Source organism: Gadus chalcogrammus, chromosome 12 (assembly GCF_026213295.1).
Source record: "Gadus chalcogrammus isolate NIFS_2021 chromosome 12, NIFS_Gcha_1.0, whole genome shotgun sequence".
NCBI lineage: Eukaryota > Metazoa > Chordata > Actinopteri > Gadiformes > Gadidae > Gadus > Gadus chalcogrammus.
Window position 1 is genome coordinate 10,813,008 of NC_079423.1, and position 20,000 is coordinate 10,833,007.

The 20,000-nt window shown below is 44.2% G+C and overlaps 24 non-coding genes across 24 annotated transcripts; all 24 read left to right on the plus strand.

The window, feature by feature from the left end:
• Positions 1–2,620: 2,620 nt before the first annotated feature.
• LOC130394774 (5S ribosomal RNA) lies at positions 2,621–2,739 on the plus strand. Its single transcript, XR_008897899.1, has one exon. It is a non-coding gene; the product is annotated as a 5S ribosomal RNA (ribosomal RNA).
• A 529-nt stretch (positions 2,740–3,268) lies between these two features.
• On the plus strand, positions 3,269–3,387 carry LOC130398547 (5S ribosomal RNA). Its single transcript, XR_008901112.1, has one exon. It is a non-coding gene; the product is annotated as a 5S ribosomal RNA (ribosomal RNA).
• A 529-nt stretch (positions 3,388–3,916) lies between these two features.
• LOC130398548 (5S ribosomal RNA) lies at positions 3,917–4,035 on the plus strand. The gene has a single exon (XR_008901113.1). It is a non-coding gene; the product is annotated as a 5S ribosomal RNA (ribosomal RNA).
• A 529-nt stretch (positions 4,036–4,564) lies between these two features.
• LOC130398549 (5S ribosomal RNA) lies at positions 4,565–4,683 on the plus strand. The gene has a single exon (XR_008901114.1). It is a non-coding gene; the product is annotated as a 5S ribosomal RNA (ribosomal RNA).
• A 529-nt stretch (positions 4,684–5,212) lies between these two features.
• LOC130398550 (5S ribosomal RNA) lies at positions 5,213–5,331 on the plus strand. Its single transcript, XR_008901115.1, has one exon. It is a non-coding gene; the product is annotated as a 5S ribosomal RNA (ribosomal RNA).
• Positions 5,332–5,860: 529 nt separating this feature from the next.
• LOC130398551 (5S ribosomal RNA) lies at positions 5,861–5,979 on the plus strand. Its single transcript, XR_008901116.1, has one exon. It is a non-coding gene; the product is annotated as a 5S ribosomal RNA (ribosomal RNA).
• A 529-nt stretch (positions 5,980–6,508) lies between these two features.
• On the plus strand, positions 6,509–6,627 carry LOC130398552 (5S ribosomal RNA). The gene has a single exon (XR_008901117.1). It is a non-coding gene; the product is annotated as a 5S ribosomal RNA (ribosomal RNA).
• A 528-nt stretch (positions 6,628–7,155) lies between these two features.
• Positions 7,156–7,274, plus strand: LOC130398553 (5S ribosomal RNA). Its single transcript, XR_008901118.1, has one exon. It is a non-coding gene; the product is annotated as a 5S ribosomal RNA (ribosomal RNA).
• A 529-nt stretch (positions 7,275–7,803) lies between these two features.
• Positions 7,804–7,922, plus strand: LOC130400174 (5S ribosomal RNA). The gene has a single exon (XR_008902652.1). It is a non-coding gene; the product is annotated as a 5S ribosomal RNA (ribosomal RNA).
• Positions 7,923–8,451: 529 nt separating this feature from the next.
• LOC130398554 (5S ribosomal RNA) lies at positions 8,452–8,570 on the plus strand. Its single transcript, XR_008901119.1, has one exon. It is a non-coding gene; the product is annotated as a 5S ribosomal RNA (ribosomal RNA).
• Positions 8,571–9,099: 529 nt separating this feature from the next.
• LOC130394182 (5S ribosomal RNA) lies at positions 9,100–9,219 on the plus strand. The gene has a single exon (XR_008897366.1). It is a non-coding gene; the product is annotated as a 5S ribosomal RNA (ribosomal RNA).
• A 1,275-nt stretch (positions 9,220–10,494) lies between these two features.
• On the plus strand, positions 10,495–10,613 carry LOC130394421 (5S ribosomal RNA). The gene has a single exon (XR_008897582.1). It is a non-coding gene; the product is annotated as a 5S ribosomal RNA (ribosomal RNA).
• Positions 10,614–12,250: 1,637 nt separating this feature from the next.
• LOC130394068 (5S ribosomal RNA) lies at positions 12,251–12,369 on the plus strand. The gene has a single exon (XR_008897263.1). It is a non-coding gene; the product is annotated as a 5S ribosomal RNA (ribosomal RNA).
• A 529-nt stretch (positions 12,370–12,898) lies between these two features.
• LOC130398555 (5S ribosomal RNA) lies at positions 12,899–13,017 on the plus strand. Its single transcript, XR_008901120.1, has one exon. It is a non-coding gene; the product is annotated as a 5S ribosomal RNA (ribosomal RNA).
• Positions 13,018–13,546: 529 nt separating this feature from the next.
• LOC130398557 (5S ribosomal RNA) lies at positions 13,547–13,665 on the plus strand. The gene has a single exon (XR_008901122.1). It is a non-coding gene; the product is annotated as a 5S ribosomal RNA (ribosomal RNA).
• Positions 13,666–14,194: 529 nt separating this feature from the next.
• Positions 14,195–14,313, plus strand: LOC130398558 (5S ribosomal RNA). The gene has a single exon (XR_008901123.1). It is a non-coding gene; the product is annotated as a 5S ribosomal RNA (ribosomal RNA).
• Positions 14,314–14,842: 529 nt separating this feature from the next.
• Positions 14,843–14,961, plus strand: LOC130398559 (5S ribosomal RNA). The gene has a single exon (XR_008901124.1). It is a non-coding gene; the product is annotated as a 5S ribosomal RNA (ribosomal RNA).
• A 519-nt stretch (positions 14,962–15,480) lies between these two features.
• LOC130398560 (5S ribosomal RNA) lies at positions 15,481–15,599 on the plus strand. Its single transcript, XR_008901125.1, has one exon. It is a non-coding gene; the product is annotated as a 5S ribosomal RNA (ribosomal RNA).
• A 520-nt stretch (positions 15,600–16,119) lies between these two features.
• On the plus strand, positions 16,120–16,238 carry LOC130398561 (5S ribosomal RNA). Its single transcript, XR_008901126.1, has one exon. It is a non-coding gene; the product is annotated as a 5S ribosomal RNA (ribosomal RNA).
• A 529-nt stretch (positions 16,239–16,767) lies between these two features.
• On the plus strand, positions 16,768–16,886 carry LOC130398562 (5S ribosomal RNA). Its single transcript, XR_008901127.1, has one exon. It is a non-coding gene; the product is annotated as a 5S ribosomal RNA (ribosomal RNA).
• Positions 16,887–17,414: 528 nt separating this feature from the next.
• On the plus strand, positions 17,415–17,533 carry LOC130398563 (5S ribosomal RNA). Its single transcript, XR_008901128.1, has one exon. It is a non-coding gene; the product is annotated as a 5S ribosomal RNA (ribosomal RNA).
• A 528-nt stretch (positions 17,534–18,061) lies between these two features.
• Positions 18,062–18,180, plus strand: LOC130398564 (5S ribosomal RNA). Its single transcript, XR_008901129.1, has one exon. It is a non-coding gene; the product is annotated as a 5S ribosomal RNA (ribosomal RNA).
• A 529-nt stretch (positions 18,181–18,709) lies between these two features.
• On the plus strand, positions 18,710–18,828 carry LOC130398566 (5S ribosomal RNA). Its single transcript, XR_008901130.1, has one exon. It is a non-coding gene; the product is annotated as a 5S ribosomal RNA (ribosomal RNA).
• Positions 18,829–19,356: 528 nt separating this feature from the next.
• On the plus strand, positions 19,357–19,475 carry LOC130395705 (5S ribosomal RNA). The gene has a single exon (XR_008898730.1). It is a non-coding gene; the product is annotated as a 5S ribosomal RNA (ribosomal RNA).
• Positions 19,476–20,000: the final 525 nt, after the last annotated feature.

Here is a 20,000-nt window from a genome sequence, read left to right on the forward strand (position 1 = left end):
GACCTGATGTTTACTGCCAACCGCTTTGGAGGATTTAAGCAACATACAAAAACTGACAACGTCTCTCAAAACTATTTTTGTGAAACATGAGGACAGTATAGTGATACTGCCAGCAGGGAGCACCAGAGAGCTGAACCGACAGTTGTACATTTCTTAAACTTTCACCAACACAAACACGCACGCTCACTTCAGAGGCCTGTTTCAGGTAGCTGGTTTAACATACTCTGAGTTTAATCCTGCGCTCTGAGTTGGTTGACTCAGAGTTCAGGGTTGAAAAGCAACTCTGGGTTTTCGGTTTCAGAACAGGCGATCAGCGTTGGCTTAATCAACTCGGAGTGTGTTCACGCTGGGTTGGGGGCGTGCCTGTTGACTATAAAGAGCCATCATCAATGGATCTCTGATAACATGATCAAACATGGACCAAAAGCGGAGATCCACTTACTTTTCCCCACGGAATTGGAAATTCTAATGAACGCGTATGCCGAGCAGTTACCCCTTTAAACAAAAAAAAACAATACCGCCGCAGCAGCGAGAGCGCGAGAGATTGCTTGGCATGAAATAGCTGAACAAGTCAATGCCTGTGTAAAATAAATTAGTAAAATAAAATAAGAGGATAGTTTAATATCTTCCACTCATTCAATATGTAAATTGTGTGTATGTGTGTGTGTCAATTTACGCAACCCCAAGTTGCCCCAAGAGGACTTGGCAGCAAATGAAGATGAAGTACAAAAATATAGTTCAAAAATGTAAACTAATGTTTAATTGAAATCAAATCAATTGTGCTGTTTTGCCTGCTCTACCTAATTTAACAGCTATGTTCAACATGTATTATATATTTGTATACTATATTTAAGCAGTAAATGTAAGTAGTACATTTCCCAGCCACCCCAACACTGCCAATAGTTAATAGGATTTAGATATATTAGAAGGCTACACCTAGGCAAAATGCATTACATATATATATATACATGTCTTCAAAATAGCGCTTACTGAATTTTAGGGTAACATTTTCCTCCATGTTAGCAAATCAAAAAAAAGCAGAGGCCCGGAAGACTGGAGGGGGTCCACCTCTGCAGCCCTCACAGAGGCTGAGGGGATGGCCCTCAGCGAACAGAGTATGCGTCCTGTGGCTGAGGGCATCCCTGGGGGGAGCTCCTCTGACCCCCCCCCACCCTCCAGGATAGAAATGCCTTTATAAGAGGTTGGTTATTCAAAATAATTAAATATGTACACGCAACACAGCACGTTACAAATTGGATGGGGCAATATTCTGGCTCAAGTAATAATTTCACTGTCTAATCATCTTCTTCCAGTTACTGATGGCGTCATCGCCCTAGGCTACTTGAACCAGATGCCCTCACCAACCTTCATGCAATTGTAACAATTCAAAAGATGCAAAAGGATGCTTTGGAGATCCAAATTTTGGAACATAAGTTAAAGGTGGGTGAGGTGGAAACTGGGATACTGTTCCCTGCTCTAAAAACATACCCAATATGAATGACTTTGTGCTTTCAGGAAATAAAGAAATCTTCATAAAAAGTAGATTGTCTTTATTAGAACACGGGCTGTGGTGGGACAAGTTATTTTGTTGAACAGTTTACTCAAAGGGTTTTACTTCAGTGAACATTGCATACGATTATGCTGAGCATGTGCGTGTAGGGAAGAACAGCATCTGGTTAAAAGCAGTACCAGGGTCTTTTCTGCCTTGCATTCTTAAAATGAGTTTCTTGACTTGCAGCAGTTATAGGCCCGCGGTTAGTCAGCTACTCTGATCATGGGAAAGCCACAACGTTAAAGTGACTGTAGTAGCCTACAGAGCGGGTGGGATGCACGGGGCAGATCATTCTACTCATGCGTTAATTGCGTCAAAAAACTTAAACTTAAACTTCAAGCATGCCCCCGGTGCGTTTGACAGTTAACATGGGGGCTGAGAGGGTGGTCTAAATAAATGATGGATTGCGCTTAAAAACGATAGCGCTCGTGAAGAAAATTATCAGGAAAATAAAGTATATCCAACCGGGGTCTTAATAATCGTTCCTCACGGAGATTCCTTCTGAGGATCGCAGCCTCTACGTCCACAGGCTCTCGTAGAAAAGGACATGCCATTTCTAACACTTCCTTCTGTCGGAGAGCTGCCTTCAGCCTTATAGACAACAAACTCAGAGTAGGTCTAACCACCTCCCGAGCAGGTTAGACCCACGGCGTATGTTGCCGCAGCAACTAACTCTCGGTTGCGTTGAACCTGCTACCTGAAACGGAAAATCCAGAGTTTCCACTAACTCAGAGCGAACGAACTCGGGGTTGCCTCAAAACCAGCTACCTGAAACAGGCCTCAGATCATGGGAGGACGTCAAAAAATCACCACCCATTCTCTGACACTTTAACCGTTAACCTTGGTTCAAACATTTAACATCACACGCACACGCAGTGTATTTCAGATAATTAATGAATTCAGATGTCACAATGATGGTTTACATGGATAAGGAGTCCTACTGAATCAATTACTGCCGTTTATATCTAACTAATGATTGTTTTTGTAAGAGTGTAACGTCGAGCCTCAGCAGCTTTCTCACTCCTTATGTGCTACTGTATAAAACCTGGTTTTGCGCCTGCACTAATTGCTTACGGCCATACCACCCTGAACACGCCCGATCTCGTCTGATCTCGGAAACTAAGCAGGGTCGGGCCTGTTTAGTACTTGGATGGGAGACCGCCTGGGAATACCAGGAGCTGTAAGCTTTTTCTTTTTCAACTCGAGCTCATTGCCTCCGTGGCCTACCGTGGCGTACCGTGACCTGATGTTTACTGCATACCGCTTTGGAGGATTTAAGCAATATACAAAAACTGACAACGTCTCTCAAAACTATTTTTGTGAAACATGAGGACAGTATAGTGATACTGCCAGCAGGGAGCACCAGAGAGCTGAACCGACAGTTGTACATTTCTTAAACTTTCACCAACACAAACACGCACGCTCACTTCAGATCATGGGAGGACGTCAAAAAATCACCACCCATTCTCTGACACTTTAACCGTTAACCTTGGTTCAAACATTTAACATCACACGCTCACGCAGTGTATTTCAGATAATTAATGAATTCAGATGTCACAATGATCGTTTACATGGATAAGGAGTCCTACTGAATCAATTACTGCCGTTTATATCTAACTAATGATTGTTTTTGTAAGAGTGTAACGTCGAGCCTCAGCAGCTTTCTCACTCCTTATGTGCTACTGTATAAAACCTGGTTTTGCGCCTGCACTAATTGCTTACGGCCATACCACCCTGAACACGCCCGATCTCGTCTGATCTCGGAAGCTAAGCAGGGTCGGGCCTGGTTAGTACTTGGATGGGAGACCGCCTGGGAATACCAGGTGCTGTAAGCTTTTTCTTTTTCAACTCGAGCTCATTGCCTCCGTGGCCTACCGTGGCGTACCGTGACCTGATGTTTACTGCCAACCGCTTTGGAGGATTTAAGCAACATACAAAAACTGACAACGTCTCTCAAAACTATTTTTGTGAAACATGAGGACAGTATAGTGATACTGCCAGCAGGGAGCACCAGAGAGCTGAACCGACAGTTGTACATTTCTTAAACTTTCACCAACACAAACACGCACGCTCACTTCAGATCATGGGAGGACGTCAAAAAATCACCACCCATTCTCTGACACTTTAACCGTTAACCTTGGTTCAAACATTTAACATCACACGCACACGCAGTGTATTTCAGATAATTAATGAATTCAGATGTCACAATGATCGTTTACATGGATAAGGAGTCCTACTGAATCAATTACTGCCGTTTATATCTAACTAATGATTGTTTTTGTAAAAGTGTAACGTCGAGCCTCAGCAGCTTTCTCACTCCTTATGTGCTACTGTATAAAACCTGGTTTTGCGCCTGCACTAATTGCTTACGGCCATACCACCCTGAACACGCCCGATCTCGTCTGATCTCGGAAGCTAAGCAGGGTCGGGCCTGGTTAGTACTTGGATGGGAGACCGCCTGGGAATACCAGGTGCTGTAAGCTTTTTCTTTTTCAACTCGAGCTCATTGACTCCGTGGCCTACCGTGGCGTACCGTGACCTGATGTTTACTGCCAACCGCTTTGGAGGATTTAAGCAACATACAAAAACTGACAACGTCTCTCAAAACTATTTTTGTGAAACATGAGGACAGTATAGTGATACTGCCAGCAGGGAGCACCAGAGAGCTGAACCGACAGTTGTACATTTCTTAAACTTTCACCAACACAAACACGCACGCTCACTTCAGATCATGGGAGGACGTCAAAAAATCACCACCCATTCTCTGACACTTTAACCGTTAACCTTGGTTCAAACATTTAACATCACACGCACACGCAGTGTATTTCAGATAATTAATGAATTCAGATGTCACAATGATCGTTTACATGGATAAGGAGTCCTACTGAATCAATTACTGCCGTTTATATCTAACTAATGATTGTTTTTGTAAAAGTGTAACGTCGAGCCTCAGCAGCTTTCTCACTCCTTATGTGCTACTGTATAAAACCTGGTTTTGCGCCTGCACTAATTGCTTACGGCCATACCACCCTGAACACGCCCGATCTCGTCTGATCTCGGAAGCTAAGCAGGGTCGGGCCTGGTTAGTACTTGGATGGGAGACCGCCTGGGAATACCAGGTGCTGTAAGCTTTTTCTTTTTCAACTCGAGCTCATTGACTCCGTGGCCTACCGTGGCGTACCGTGACCTGATGTTTACTGCCAACCGCTTTGGAGGATTTAAGCAACATACAAAAACTGACAACGTCTCTCAAAACTATTTTTGTGAAACATGAGGACAGTATAGTGATACTGCCAGCAGGGAGCACCAGAGAGCTGAACCGACAGTTGTACATTTCTTAAACTTTCACCAACACAAACACGCACGCTCACTTCAGATCATGGGAGGACGTCAAAAAATCACCACCCATTCTCTGACACTTTAACCGTTAACCTTGGTTCAAACATTTAACATCACACGCACACGCAGTGTATTTCAGATAATTAATGAATTCAGATGTCACAATGATCGTTTACATGGATAAGGAGTCCTACTGAATCAATTACTGCCGTTTATATCTAACTAATGATTGTTTTTGTAAAAGTGTAACGTCGAGCCTCAGCAGCTTTCTCACTCCTTATGTGCTACTGTATAAAACCTGGTTTTGCGCCTGCACTAATTGCTTACGGCCATACCACCCTGAACACGCCCGATCTCGTCTGATCTCGGAAGCTAAGCAGGGTCGGGCCTGGTTAGTACTTGGATGGGAGACCGCCTGGGAATACCAGGTGCTGTAAGCTTTTTCTTTTTCAACTCGAGCTCATTGCCTCCGTGGCCTACCGTGGCGTACCGTGACCTGATGTTTACTGCCAACCGCTTTGGAGGATTTAAGCAACATACAAAAACTGACAACGTCTCTCAAAACTATTTTTGTGAAACATGAGGACAGTATAGTGATACTGCCAGCAGGGAGCACCAGAGAGCTGAACCGACAGTTGTACATTTCTTAAACTTTCACCAACACAAACACGCACGCTCACTTCAGATCATGGGAGGACGTCAAAAAATCACCACCCATTCTCTGACACTTTAACCGTTAACCTTGGTTCAAACATTTAACATCACACGCACACGCAGTGTATTTCAGATAATTAATGAATTCAGATGTCACAATGATCGTTTACATGGATAAGGAGTCCTACTGAATCAATTACTGCCGTTTATATCTAACTAATGATTGTTTTTGTAAAAGTGTAACGTCGAGCCTCAGCAGCTTTCTCACTCCTTATGTGCTACTGTATAAAACCTGGTTTTGCGCCTGCACTAATTGCTTACGGCCATACCACCCTGAACACGCCCGATCTCGTCTGATCTCGGAAGCTAAGCAGGGTCGGGCCTGGTTAGTACTTGGATGGGAGACCGCCTGGGAATACCAGGTGCTGTAAGCTTTTTCTTTTTCAACTCGAGCTCATTGACTCCGTGGCCTACCGTGGCGTACCGTGACCTGATGTTTACTGCCAACCGCTTTGGAGGATTTAAGCAACATACAAAAACTGACAACGTCTCTCAAAACTATTTTTGTGAAACATGAGGACAGTATAGTGATACTGCCAGCAGGGAGCACCAGAGAGCTGAACCGACAGTTGTACATTTCTTAAACTTTCACCAACACAAACACGCACGCTCACTTCAGATCATGGGAGGACGTCAAAAAATCACCACCCATTCTCTGACACTTTAACCGTTAACCTTGGTTCAAACATTTAACATCACACGCACACGCAGTGTATTTCAGATAATTAATGAATTCAGATGTCACAATGATCGTTTACATGGATAAGGAGTCCTACTGAATCAATTACTGCCGTTTATATCTAACTAATGATTGTTTTTGTAAGAGTGTAACGTCGAGCCTCAGCAGCTTTCTCACTCCTTATGTGCTACTGTATAAAACCTGGTTTTGCGCCTGCACTAATTGCTTACGGCCATACCACCCTGAACACGCCCGATCTCGTCTGATCTCGGAAGCTAAGCAGGGTCGGGCCTGGTTAGTACTTGGATGGGAGACCGCCTGGGAATACCAGGTGCTGTAAGCTTTTCTTTTTCAACTCGAGCTCATTGACTCCGTGGCCTACCGTGGCGTACCGTGACCTGATGTTTACTGCCAACCGCTTTGGAGGATTTAAGCAACATACAAAAACTGACAACGTCTCTCAAAACTATTTTTGTGAAACATGAGGACAGTATAGTGATACTGCCAGCAGGGAGCACCAGAGAGCTGAACCGACAGTTGTACATTTCTTAAACTTTCACCAACACAAACACGCACGCTCACTTCAGATCATGGGAGGACGTCAAAAAATCACCACCCATTCTCTGACACTTTAACCGTTAACCTTGGTTCAAACATTTAACATCACACGCACACGCAGTGTATTTCAGATAATTAATGAATTCAGATGTCACAATGATCGTTTACATGGATAAGGAGTCCTACTGAATCAATTACTGCCGTTTATATCTAACTAATGATTGTTTTTGTAAGAGTGTAACGTCGAGCCTCAGCAGCTTTCTCACTCCTTATGTGCTACTGTATAAAACCTGGTTTTGCGCCTGCACTAATTGCTTACGGCCATACCACCCTGAACACGCCCGATCTCGTCTGATCTCGGAAGCTAAGCAGGGTCGGGCCTGGTTAGTACTTGGATGGGAGACCGCCTGGGAATACCAGGTGCTGTAAGCTTTTTCTTTTTCAACTCGAGCTCATTGCCTCCGTGGCCTACCGTGGCGTACCGTGACCTGATGTTTACTGCCAACCGCTTTGGAGGATTTAAGCAACATACAAAAACTGACAACGTCTCTCAAAACTATTTTTGTGAAACATGAGGACAGTATAGTGATACTGCCAGCAGGGAGCACCAGAGAGCTGAACCGACAGTTGTACATTTCTTAAACTTTCACCAACACAAACACGCACGCTCACTTCAGATCATGGGAGGACGTCAAAAAATCACCACCCATTCTCTGACACTTTAACCGTTAACCTTGGTTCAAACATTTAACATCACACGCACACGCAGTGTATTTCAGATAATTAATGAATTCAGATGTCACAATGATCGTTTACATGGATAAGGAGTCCTACTGAATCAATTACTGCCGTTTATATCTAACTAATGATTGTTTTTGTAAGAGTGTAACGTCGAGCCTCAGCAGCTTTCTCACTCCTTATGTGCTACTGTATAAAACCTGGTTTTGCGCCTGCACTAATTGCTTACGGCCATACCACCCTGAACACGCCCGATCTCGTCTGATCTCGGAAGCTAAGCAGGGTCGGGCCTGGTTAGTACTTGGATGGGAGACCGCCTGGGAATACCAGGTGCTGTAATCATTTTCTTTTTCAACTCGAGCTCATTGCCTCCGTGGCCTACCGTGGCGTACCGTGACCTGATGTTTACTGCCAACCGCTTTGGAGGATTTAAGCAACATACAAAAACTGACAACGTCTCTCAAAACTATTTTTGTGAAACATGAGGACAGTATAGTGATACTGCCAGCAGGGAGCACCAGAGAGCTGAACCGACAGTTGTACATTTCTTAAACTTTCACCAACACAAACACGCACGCTCACTTCAGATCATGGGAGGACGTCAAAAAATCACCACCCATTCTCTGACACTTTAACCGTTAACCTTGGTTCAAACATTTAACATCACACGCACACGCAGTGTATTTCAGATAATTAATGAATTCAGATGTCACAATGATCGTTTACATGGATAAGGAGTCCTACTGAATCAATTACTGCCGTTTATATCTAACTAATGATTGTTTTTGTAAGAGTGTAACGTCGAGCCTCAGCAGCTTTCTCACTCCTTATGTGCTACTGTATAAAACCTGGTTTTGCGCCTGCACTAATTGCTTACGGCCATACCACCCTGAACACGCCCGATCTCGTCTGATCTCGGAAGCTAAGCAGGGTCGGGCCTGGTTAGTACTTGGATGGGAGACCGCCTGGGAATACCAGGTGCTGTAAGCTTTTTCTTTTTCAACTCGAGCTCATTGCCTCCGTGGCCTAGCGTGGCGTACCGTGACCTGATGTTTACTGCCAACCGCTTTGGAGGATTTAAGCAACATACAAAAACTGACAACGTCTCTCAAAACTATTTTTGTGAAACATGAGGACAGTATAGTGATACTGCCAGCAGGGAGCACCAGAGAGCTGAACCGACAGTTGTACATTTCTTAAACTTTCACCAACACAAACACGCACGCTCACTTCAGATCATGGGAGGACGTCAAAAAATCACCACCCATTCTCTGACACTTTAACCGTTAACCTTGGTTCAAACATTTAACATCACACGCACACGCAGTGTATTTCAGATAATTAATGAATTCAGATGTCACAATGATCGTTTACATGGATAAGGAGTCCTACTGAATCAATTACTGCCGTTTATATCTAACTAATGATTGTTTTTGTAAGAGTGTAACGTCGAGCCTCAGCAGCTTTCTCACTCCTTATGTGCTACTGTATAAAACCTGGTTTTGCGCCTGCACTAATTGCTTACGGCCATACCACCCTGAACACGCCCGATCTCGTCTGATCTCGGAAGCTAAGCAGGGTCGGGCCTGGTTAGTACTTGGATGGGAGACCTCCTCAGAAGCCCAGGTTGCTGTAAGTAGTGACGGGTGTCACCAAAAAGAAAAAAAAAAAAACACGCCCGATCTCGTCTGATCTCGGAAGCTAAGCAGGGTCGGGCCTGGTTAGTTCTTGGATGGGAGACCTCCTCAGAACCCCAGGTTGCTGTAAGTAGTGAGGAGAAAAATGACATGAATGACATGGATGATGATGATGAGGAAGAAGCTGATGATGATGATGCTGTTGATAAAGAGGACATTAAAGTTAGTGACGGAGATGAGGCAGACGATGAAGATAAAGGAATTGAGGAGGTTGACGGAGAACCCACTAACCCTAACGCTGGGTGGGCAGATGCAATGGCCAAGATTCTGCAGAAGAAAACCCCAGCGAGCAAACCAACGATACTGGTGAAAAGCAAGGAGTTGGACAAGATGAAGATGAAGGAGAAACAAGAAATAAATAAAATAAAAAGCTGGAGATCAGAGAAAAGACGGACAAGAAGCGTACGTGGGAGATGATGTTCAGGGTAAAAACCTGACATCGCAACAGATCGGGAGGCTGAAAGGAAAAAAAAGGGAGAAGAACACGAGAGAGAAAGGAGAGAAGAAAGAAGGCAAGGGGAAAGAAAAAGAGAGAGATAAGTGAAGAAGAAAGAGAGAGAGAAAGGAGGAAAGGAAAAAAAAAAAGAAAAAAAAAAAAAAAACACGCCCGATCTCGTCTGATCTCGGAAGCTAAGCAGGGTCGGGCCTGGTTAGTACTTGGATGGGAGACCGCCTGGGAATACCAGGTGCTGTAAGCTTTTTCTTTTTCAACTCGAGCTCATTGACTCCGTGGCGTACCGTGACCTGATGTTTACTGCCAACCGCTTTGGAGGATTTAAGCAACATACAAAAACTGACAACGTCTCTCAAAACTATTTTTGTGAAACATGAGGACAGTATAGTGATACTGCCAGCAGGGAGCACCAGAGAGCTGAACCGACAGTTGTACATTTCTTAAACTTTCACCAACACAAACACGCACGCTCACTTCAGATCATGGGAGGACGTCAAAAAATCACCACCCATTCTCTGACACTTTAACCGTTAACCTTGGTTCAAACATTTAACATCACACGCACACGCAGTGTATTTCAGATAATTAATGAATTCAGATGTCACAATGATCGTTTACATGGATAAGGAGTCCTACTGAATCAATTACTGCCGTTTATATCTAACTAATGATTGTTTTTGTAAGAGTGTAACGTCGAGCCTCAGCAGCTTTCTCACTCCTTATGTGCTACTGTATAAAACCTGGTTTTGCGCCTGCACTAATTGATTACGGCCATAACACCCTGAACACGCCCGATCTCGTCTGATCTCGGAAGCTAAGCAGGGTCGGGCCTGGTTAGTACTTGGATGGGAGACCGCCTGGGAATACCAGGTGCTGTAAGCTTTTTCTTTTTCAACTCGAGCTCATTGACTCCGTGGCGTACCGTGACCTGATGTTTACTGCCAACCGCTTTGGAGGATTTAAGCAACATACAAAAACTGACAACGTCTCTCAAAACTATTTTTGTGAAACATGAGGACAGTATAGTGATACTGCCAGCAGGGAGCACCAGAGAGCTGAACCGACAGTTGTACATTTCTTAAACTTTCACCAACACAAACACGCACGCTCACTTCAGATCATGGGAGGACGTCAAAAAATCCCCACCCATTCTCTGACACTTTAACCGTTAACCTTGGTTCAAACATTTAACATCACACGCACACGCAGTGTATTTCAGATAATTAATGAATTCAGATGTCACAATGATCGTTTACATGGATAAGGAGTCCTACTGAATCAATTACTGAGCGTGCGTGTTTGTGTTGGTGAAAGTTTAAGAAATGCAAGCTTTTTCACTTGCTGTAAGTAGTGAGGAGAAAAATGACATGAATGACATGGATGATGATGACGATGATGAGGAGGAAGAAGCTGATGATGATGATGCTGATGATAAAGAGGACATTAAAGTTAGTGACGGAGATGAGGCAGACGATGAAGATAAAGGAATTGAGGAGGTTGACGGAGAACCCACTAACCCTAACGCTGGGTGGGCAGATGCAATGGCCAAGATTCTGCAGAAGAAAACCCCAGCGAGCAAACCAACGATACTGGTGAAAAGCAAGGAGTTGGACAAGATGAAGATGAAGGAGAAACAAGAAATAAATAAAATAAAAAGCTGGAGATCAGAGAAAAGACGGACAAGAAGCGTACGTGGGAGATGATGTTCAGGGTAAAAACCTGACATCGCAACAGATCGGGAGGCTGAAAGGAAAAAAAAGGGAGAAGAACACGAGAGAGAAAGGAGAGAAAGAGAGAAGAAAGAAGGCAAGGGGAAAGAAAAAGAGAGAGATAAGTGAAGAAGAAAGAGAGAGAGAAAGGAGGAAAGGAAAAAAAAAAAGAAAAAAAAACAAAACACGCCCGATCTCGTCTGATCTCGGAAGCTAAGCAGGGTCTGGCCTGGTTAGAACTTGGATGGGAGACCGCCTGGGAATACCAGGTGCTGTAAGCTTTTTCTTTTTCAACTCGAGCTCATTGCCTCCGTGGCCTACCGTGGCGTACCGTGACCTGATGTTTACTGCCAACCGCTTTGGAGGATTTAAGCAACATACAAAAACTGACAACGTCTCTCAAAACTATTTTTGTGAAACATGAGGACAGTATAGTGATACTGCCAGCAGGGAGCACCAGAGAGCTGAACCGACAGTTGTACATTTCTTAAACTTTCACCAACACAAACACGCACGCTCACTTCAGATCATGGGAGGACGTCAAAAAATCACCACCCATTCTCTGACACTTTAACCGTTAACCTTGGTTCAAACATTTAACATCACACGCACACGCAGTGTATTTCAGATAATTAATGAATTCAGATGTCACAATGATCGTTTACATGGATAAGGAGTCCTACTGAATCAATTACTGCCGTTTATATCTAACTAATGATTGTTTTTGTAAGAGTGTAACGTCGAGCCTCAGCAGCTTTCTCACTCCTTATGTGCTACTGTATAAAACCTGGTTTTGCGCCTGCACTAATTGCTTAAGGCCATACCACCCTGACCACGCCCGATCTCGTCTGATCTCGGAAGCTAAGCAGGGTCGGGCCTGGTTAGTACTTGGATGGGAGACCGCCTGGGAATACCAGGTGCTGTAAGCTTTTTCTTTTTCAACTCGAGCTCATTGACTCCGTGGCCTACCGTGGCGTACCGTGACCTGATGTTTACTGCCAACCGCTTTGGAGGATTTAAGCAACATACAAAAACTGACAACGTCTCTCAAAACTATTTTTGTGAAACATGAGGACAGTATAGTGATACTGCCAGCAGGGAGCACCAGAGAGCTGAACCGACAGTTGTACATTTCTTAAACTTTCACCAACACAAACACGCACGCTCACTTCAGATCATGGGAGGACGTCAAAAAATCACCACCCATTCTCTGACACTTTAACCGTTAACCTTGGTTCAAACATTTAACATCACACGCACACGCAGTGTATTTCAGATAATTAATGAATTCAGATGTCACAATGATCGTTTACATGGATAAGGAGTCCTACTGAATCAATTACTGCCGTTTATATCTAACTAATGATTGTTTTTGTAAAAGTGTAACGTCGAGCCTCAGCAGCTTTCTCACTCCTTATGTGCTACTGTATAAAACCTGGTTTTGCGCCTGCACTAATTGCTTACGGCCATACCACCCTGAACACGCCCGATCTCGTCTGATCTCGGAAGCTAAGCAGGGTCGGGCCTGGTTAGTACTTGGATGGGAGACCGCCTGGGAATACCAGGTGCTGTAAGCTTTTTCTTTTTCAACTCGAGCTCATTGACTCCGTGGCCTACCGTGGCGTACCGTGACCTGATGTTTACTGCCAACCGCTTTGGAGGATTTAAGCAACATACAAAAACTGACAACGTCTCTCAAAACTATTTTTGTGAAACATGAGGACAGTATAGTGATACTGCCAGCAGGGAGCACCAGAGAGCTGAACCGACAGTTGTACATTTCTTAAACTTTCACCAACACAAACACGCACGCTCACTTCAGATCATGGGAGGACGTCAAAAAATCACCACCCATTCTCTGACACTTTAACCGTTAACCTTGGTTCAAACATTTAACATCACACGCACACGCAGTGTATTTCAGATAATTAATGAATTCAGATGTCACAATGATCGTTTACATGGATAAGGAGTCCTACTGAATCAATTACTGCCGTTTATATCTAACTAATGATTGTTTTTGTAAGAGTGTAACGTCGAGCCTCAGCAGCTTTCTCACTCCTTATGTGCTACTGTATAAAACCTGGTTTTGCGCCTGCACTAATTGCTTACGGCCATACCACCCTGAACACGCCCGATCTCGTCTGATCTCGGAAGCTAAGCAGGGTCGGGCCTGGTTAGTACTTGGATGGGAGACCGCCTGGGAATACCAGGTGCTGTAAGCTTTTTCTTTTTCAACTCGAGCTCATTGCCTCCGTGGCCTACCGTGGCGTACCGTGACCTGATGTTTACTGCCAACCGCTTTGGAGGATTTAAGCAACATACAAAAACTGACAACGTCTCTCAAAACTATTTTTGTGAAACATGAGGACAGTATAGTGATACTGCCAGCAGGGAGCACCAGAGAGCTGAACCGACAGTTGTACATTTCTTAAACTTTCACCAACACAAACACGCACGCTCACTTCAGATCATGGGAGGACGTCAAAAAATCACCACCCATTCTCTGACACTTTAACCGTTAACCTTGGTTCAAACATTTAACATCACACGCACACGCAGTGTATTTCAGATAATTAATGAATTCAGATGTCACAATGATCGTTTACATGGATAAGGAGTCCTACTGAATCAATTACTGCCGTTTATATCTAACTAATGATTGTTTTTGTAAAAGTGTAACGTCGAGCCTCAGCAGCTTTCTCACTCCTTATGTGCTACTGTATAAAACCTGGTTTTGCGCCTGCACTAATTGCTTACGGCCATACCACCCTGAACACGCCCGATCTCGTCTGATCTCGGAAGCTAAGCAGGGTCGGGCCTGGTTAGTACTTGGATGGGAGACCGCCTGGGAATACCAGGTGCTGTAAGCTTTTTCTTTTTCAACTCGAGCTCATTGCCTCCGTGGCCTACCGTGGCGTACCGTGACCTGATGTTTACTGCCAACCGCTTTGGAGGATTTAAGCAACATACAAAAACTGACAACGTCTCTCAAAACTATTTTTGTGAAACATGAGGACAGTATAGTGATACTGCCAGCAGGGAGCACCAGAGAGCTGAACCGACAGTTGTACATTTCTTAAACTTTCACCAACACAAACACGCACGCTCACTTCAGATCATGGGAGGACGTCAAAAAATCACCACCCATTCTCTGACACTTTAACCGTTAACCTTGGTTCAAACATTTAACATCACACGCACACGCAGTGTATTTCAGATAATTAATGAATTCAGATGTCACAATGATCGTTTACATGGATAAGGAGTCCTACTGAATCAATTACTGCCGTTTATATCTAACTAATGATTGTTTTTGTAAGAGTGTAACGTCGAGCCTCAGCAGCTTTCTCACTCCTTATGTGCTACTGTATAAAACCTGGTTTTGCGCCTGCACTAATTGCTTACGGCCATACCACCCTGAACACGCCCGATCTCGTCTGATCTCGGAAGCTAAGCAGGGTCGGGCCTGGTTAGTACTTGGATGGGAGACCGCCTGGGAATACCAGGTGCTGTAAGCTTTTTCTTTTTCAACTCGAGCTCATTGACTCCGTGGCGTACCGTGACCTGATGTTTACTGCCAACCGCTTTGGAGGATTTAAGCAACATACAAAAACTGACAACGTCTCTCAAAACTATTTTTGTGAAACATGAGGACAGTATAGTGATACTGCCAGCAGGGAGCACCAGAGAGCTGAACCGACAGTTGTACATTTCTTAAACTTTCACCAACACAAACACGCACGCTCACTTCAGATCATGGGAGGACGTCAAAAAATCACCACCCATTCTCTGACACTTTAACCGTTAACCTTGGTTCAAACATTTAACATCACACGCACACGCAGTGTATTTCAGATAATTAATGAATTCAGATGTCACAATGATCGTTTACATGGATAAGGAGTCCTACTGAATCAATTACTGCCGTTTATATCTAACTAATGATTGTTTTTGTAAGAGTGTAACGTCGAGCCTCAGCAGCTTTCTCACTCCTTATGTGCTACTGTATAAAACCTGGTTTTGCGCCTGCACTAATTGCTTACGGCCATACCACCCTGAACACGCCCGATCTCGTCTGATCTCGGAAGCTAAGCAGGGTCGGGCCTGGTTAGTACTTGGATGGGAGACCGCCTGGGAATACCAGGTGCTGTAAGCTTTTTCTTTTTCAACTCGAGCTCATTGACTCCGTGGCTGTACCGTGACCTGATGTTTACTGCCAACCGCTTTGGAGGATTTAAGCAACATACAAAAACTGACAACGTCTCTCAAAACTATTTTTGTGAAACATGAGGACAGTATAGTGATACTGCCAGCAGGGAGCACCAGAGAGCTGAACCGACAGTTGTACATTTCTTAAACTTTCACCAACACAAACACGCACGCTCACTTCAGATCATGGGAGGACGTCAAAAAATCACCACCCATTCTCTGACACTTTAACCGTTAACCTTGGTTCAAACATTTAACATCACACGCACACGCAGTGTATTTCAGATAATTAATGAATTCAGATGTCACAATGATCGTTTACATGGATAAGGAGTCCTACTGAATCAATTACTGCCGTTTATATCTAACTAATGATTGTTTTTGTAAAAGTGTAACGTCGAGCCTCAGCAGCTTTCTCACTCCTTATGTGCTACTGTATAAAACCTGGTTTTGCGCCTGCACTAATTGCTTACGGCCATACCACCCTGAACACGCCCGATCTCGTCTGATCTCGGAAGCTAAGCAGGGTCGGGCCTGGTTAGTACTTGGATGGGAGACCGCCTGGGAATACCAGGTGCTGTAAGCTTTTTCTTTTTCAACTCGAGCTCATTGACTCCGTGGCCTACCGTGGCGTACCGTGACCTGATGTTTACTGCCAACCGCTTTGGAGGATTTAAGCAACATACAAAAACTGACAACGTCTCTCAAAACTATTTTTGTGAAACATGAGGACAGTATAGTGATACTGCCAGCAGGGAGCACCAGAGAGCTGAACCGACAGTTGTACATTTCTTAAACTTTCACCAACACAAACACGCACGCTCACTTCAGATCATGGGAGGACGTCAAAAAATCACCACCCATTCTCTGACACTTTAACCGTTAACCTTGGTTCAAACATTTAACATCACACGCACACGCAGTGTATTTCAGATAATTAATGAATTCAGATGTCACAATGATCGTTTACATGGATAAGGAGTCCTACTGAATCAATTACTGCCGTTTATATCTAACTAATGATTGTTTTTGTAAGAGTGTAACGTCGAGCCTCAGCAGCTTTCTCACTCCTTATGTGCTACTGTATAAAACCTGGTTTTGCGCCTGCACTAATTGCTTACGGCCATACCACCCTGAACACGCCCGATCTCGTCTGATCTCGGAAGCTAAGCAGGGTCGGGCCTGGTTAGTACTTGGATGGGAGACCGCCTGGGAATACCAGGTGCTGTAAGCTTTTTCTTTTTCAACTCGAGCTCATTGACTCCGTGGCCTACCGTGCGTACCGTGACCTGATGTTTACTGCCAACCGCTTTGGAGGATTTAAGCAACATACAAAAACTGACAACGTCTCTCAAAACTATTTTTGTGAAACATGAGGACAGTATAGTGATACTGCCAGCAGGGAGCACCAGAGAGCTGAACCGACAGTTGTACATTTCTTAAACTTTCACCAACACAAACACGCACGCTCACTTCAGATCATGGGAGGACGTCAAAAAATCACCACCCATTCTCTGACACTTTAACCGTTAACCTTGGTTCAAACATTTAACATCACACGCACACGCAGTGTATTTCAGATAATTAATGAATTCAGATGTCACAATGATCGTTTACATGGATAAGGAGTCCTACTGAATCAATTACTGCCGTTTATATCTAACTAATGATTGTTTTTGTAAAAGTGTAACGTCGAGCCTCAGCAGCTTTCTCACTCCTTATGTGCTACTGTATAAAACCTGGTTTTGCGCCTGCACTAATTGCTTACGGCCATACCACCCTGAACACGCCCGATCTCGTCTGATCTCGGAAGCTAAGCAGGGTCGGGCCTGGTTAGTACTTGGATGGGAGACCGCCTGGGAATACCAGGTGCTGTAAGCTTTTCTTTTTCAACTCGAGCTCATTGACTCCGTGGCCTACCGTGGCGTACCGTGACCTGATGTTTACTGCCAACCGCTTTGGAGGATTTAAGCAACATACAAAAACTGACAACGTCTCTCAAAACTATTTTTGTGAAACATGAGGACAGTATAGTGATACTGCCAGCAGGGAGCACCAGAGAGCTGAACCGACAGTTGTACATTTCTTAAACTTTCACCAACACAAACACGCACGCTCACTTCAGATCATGGGAGGACGTCAAAAAATCACCACCCATTCTCTGACACTTTAACCGTTAACCTTGGTTCAAACATTTAACATCACACGCACACGCAGTGTATTTCAGATAATTAATGAATTCAGATGTCACAATGATCGTTTACATGGATAAGGAGTCCTACTGAATCAATTACTGCCGTTTATATCTAACTAATGATTGTTTTTGTAAGAGTGTAACGTCGAGCCTCAGCAGCTTTCTCACTCCTTATGTGCTACTGTATAAAACCTGGTTTTGCGCCTGCACTAATTGCTTACGGCCATACCACCCTGAACACGCCCGATCTCGTCTGATCTCGGAAGCTAAGCAGGGTCGGGCCTGGTTAGTACTTGGATGGGAGACCGCCTGGGAATACCAGGTGCTGTAAGCTTTTTCTTTTTCAACTCGAGCTCATTGACTCCGTGGCCTACCGTGGCGTACCGTGACCTGATGTTTACTGCCAACCGCTTTGGAGGATTTAAGCAACATACAAAAACTGACAACGTCTCTCAAAACTATTTTTGTGAAACATGAGGACAGTATAGTGATACTGCCAGCAGGGAGCACCAGAGAGCTGAACCGACAGTTGTACATTTCTTAAACTTTCACCAACACAAACACGCACGCTCACTTCAGATCATGGGAGGACGTCAAAAAATCACCACCCATTCTCTGACACTTTAACCGTTAACCTTGGTTCAAACATTTAACATCACACGCACACGCAGTGTATTTCAGATAATTAATGAATTCAGATGTCACAATGATCGTTTACATGGATAAGGAGTCCTACTGAATCAATTACTGCCGTTTATATCTAACTAATGATTGTTTTTGTAAAAGTGTAACGTCGAGCCTCAGCAGCTTTCTCACTCCTTATGTGCTACTGTATAAAACCTGGTTTTGCGCCTGCACTAATTGCTTACGGCCATACCACCCTGAACACGCCCGATCTCGTCTGATCTCGGAAGCTAAGCAGGGTCGGGCCTGGTTAGTACTTGGATGGGAGACCGCCTGGGAATACCAGGTGCTGTAAGCTTTTCTTTTTCAACTCGAGCTCATTGACTCCGTGGCCTACCGTGGCGTACCGTGACCTGATGTTTACTGCCAACCGCTTTGGAGGATTTAAGCAACATACAAAAACTGACAACGTCTCTCAAAACTATTTTTGTGAAACATGAGGACAGTATAGTGATACTGCCAGCAGGGAGCACCAGAGAGCTGAACCGACAGTTGTACATTTCTTAAACTTTCACCAACACAAACACGCACGCTCACTTCAGATCATGGGAGGACGTCAAAAAATCACCACCCATTCTCTGACACTTTAACCGTTAACCTTGGTTCAAACATTTAACATCACACGCACACGCAGTGTATTTCAGATAATTAATGAATTCAGATGTCACAATGATCGTTTACATGGATAAGGAGTCCTACTGAATCAATTACTGCCGTTTATATCTAACTAATGATTGTTTTTGTAAAAGTGTAACGTCGAGCCTCAGCAGCTTTCTCACTCCTTATGTGCTACTGTATAAAACCTGGTTTTGCGCCTGCACTATTTGCTTACGGCCATACCACCCTGAACACGCCTGATCTCGTCTGAATCTCGGAAGCTAAGCAGGGTCGGGCCTGGTTAGTACTTGGATGGGAGACCGCCTGGAATACCAGGTGCTGTAAGCATTTTCTTTTTCAACTCGAGCTCATTGACTCCGTGGCCTACCGTGGCGTACCGTGACCTGATGTTTACTGCCAACCGCTTTGGAGGATTTAAGCAACATACAAAAACTGACAACGTCTCTCAAAACTATTTTTGTGAAACATGAGGACAGTATAGTGATACTGCCAGCAGGGAGCACCAGAGAGCTGAACCGACAGTTGTACATTTCTTAAACTTTCACCAACACAAACACGCACGCTCACTTCAGATCATGGGAGGACGTCAAAAAATCACCACCCATTCTCTGACACTTTAACCGTTAACCTTGGTTCAAACATTTAACATCACACGCACACGCAGTGTATTTCAGATAATTAATGAATTCAGATGTCACAATGATCGTTTACATGGATAAGGAGTCCTACTGAATCAATTACTGCCGTTTATATCTAACTAATGATTGTTTTTGTAAGAGTGTAACGTCGAGCCTCAGCAGCTTTCTCACTCCTTATGTGCTACTGTATAAAACCTGGTTTTGCGCCTGCACT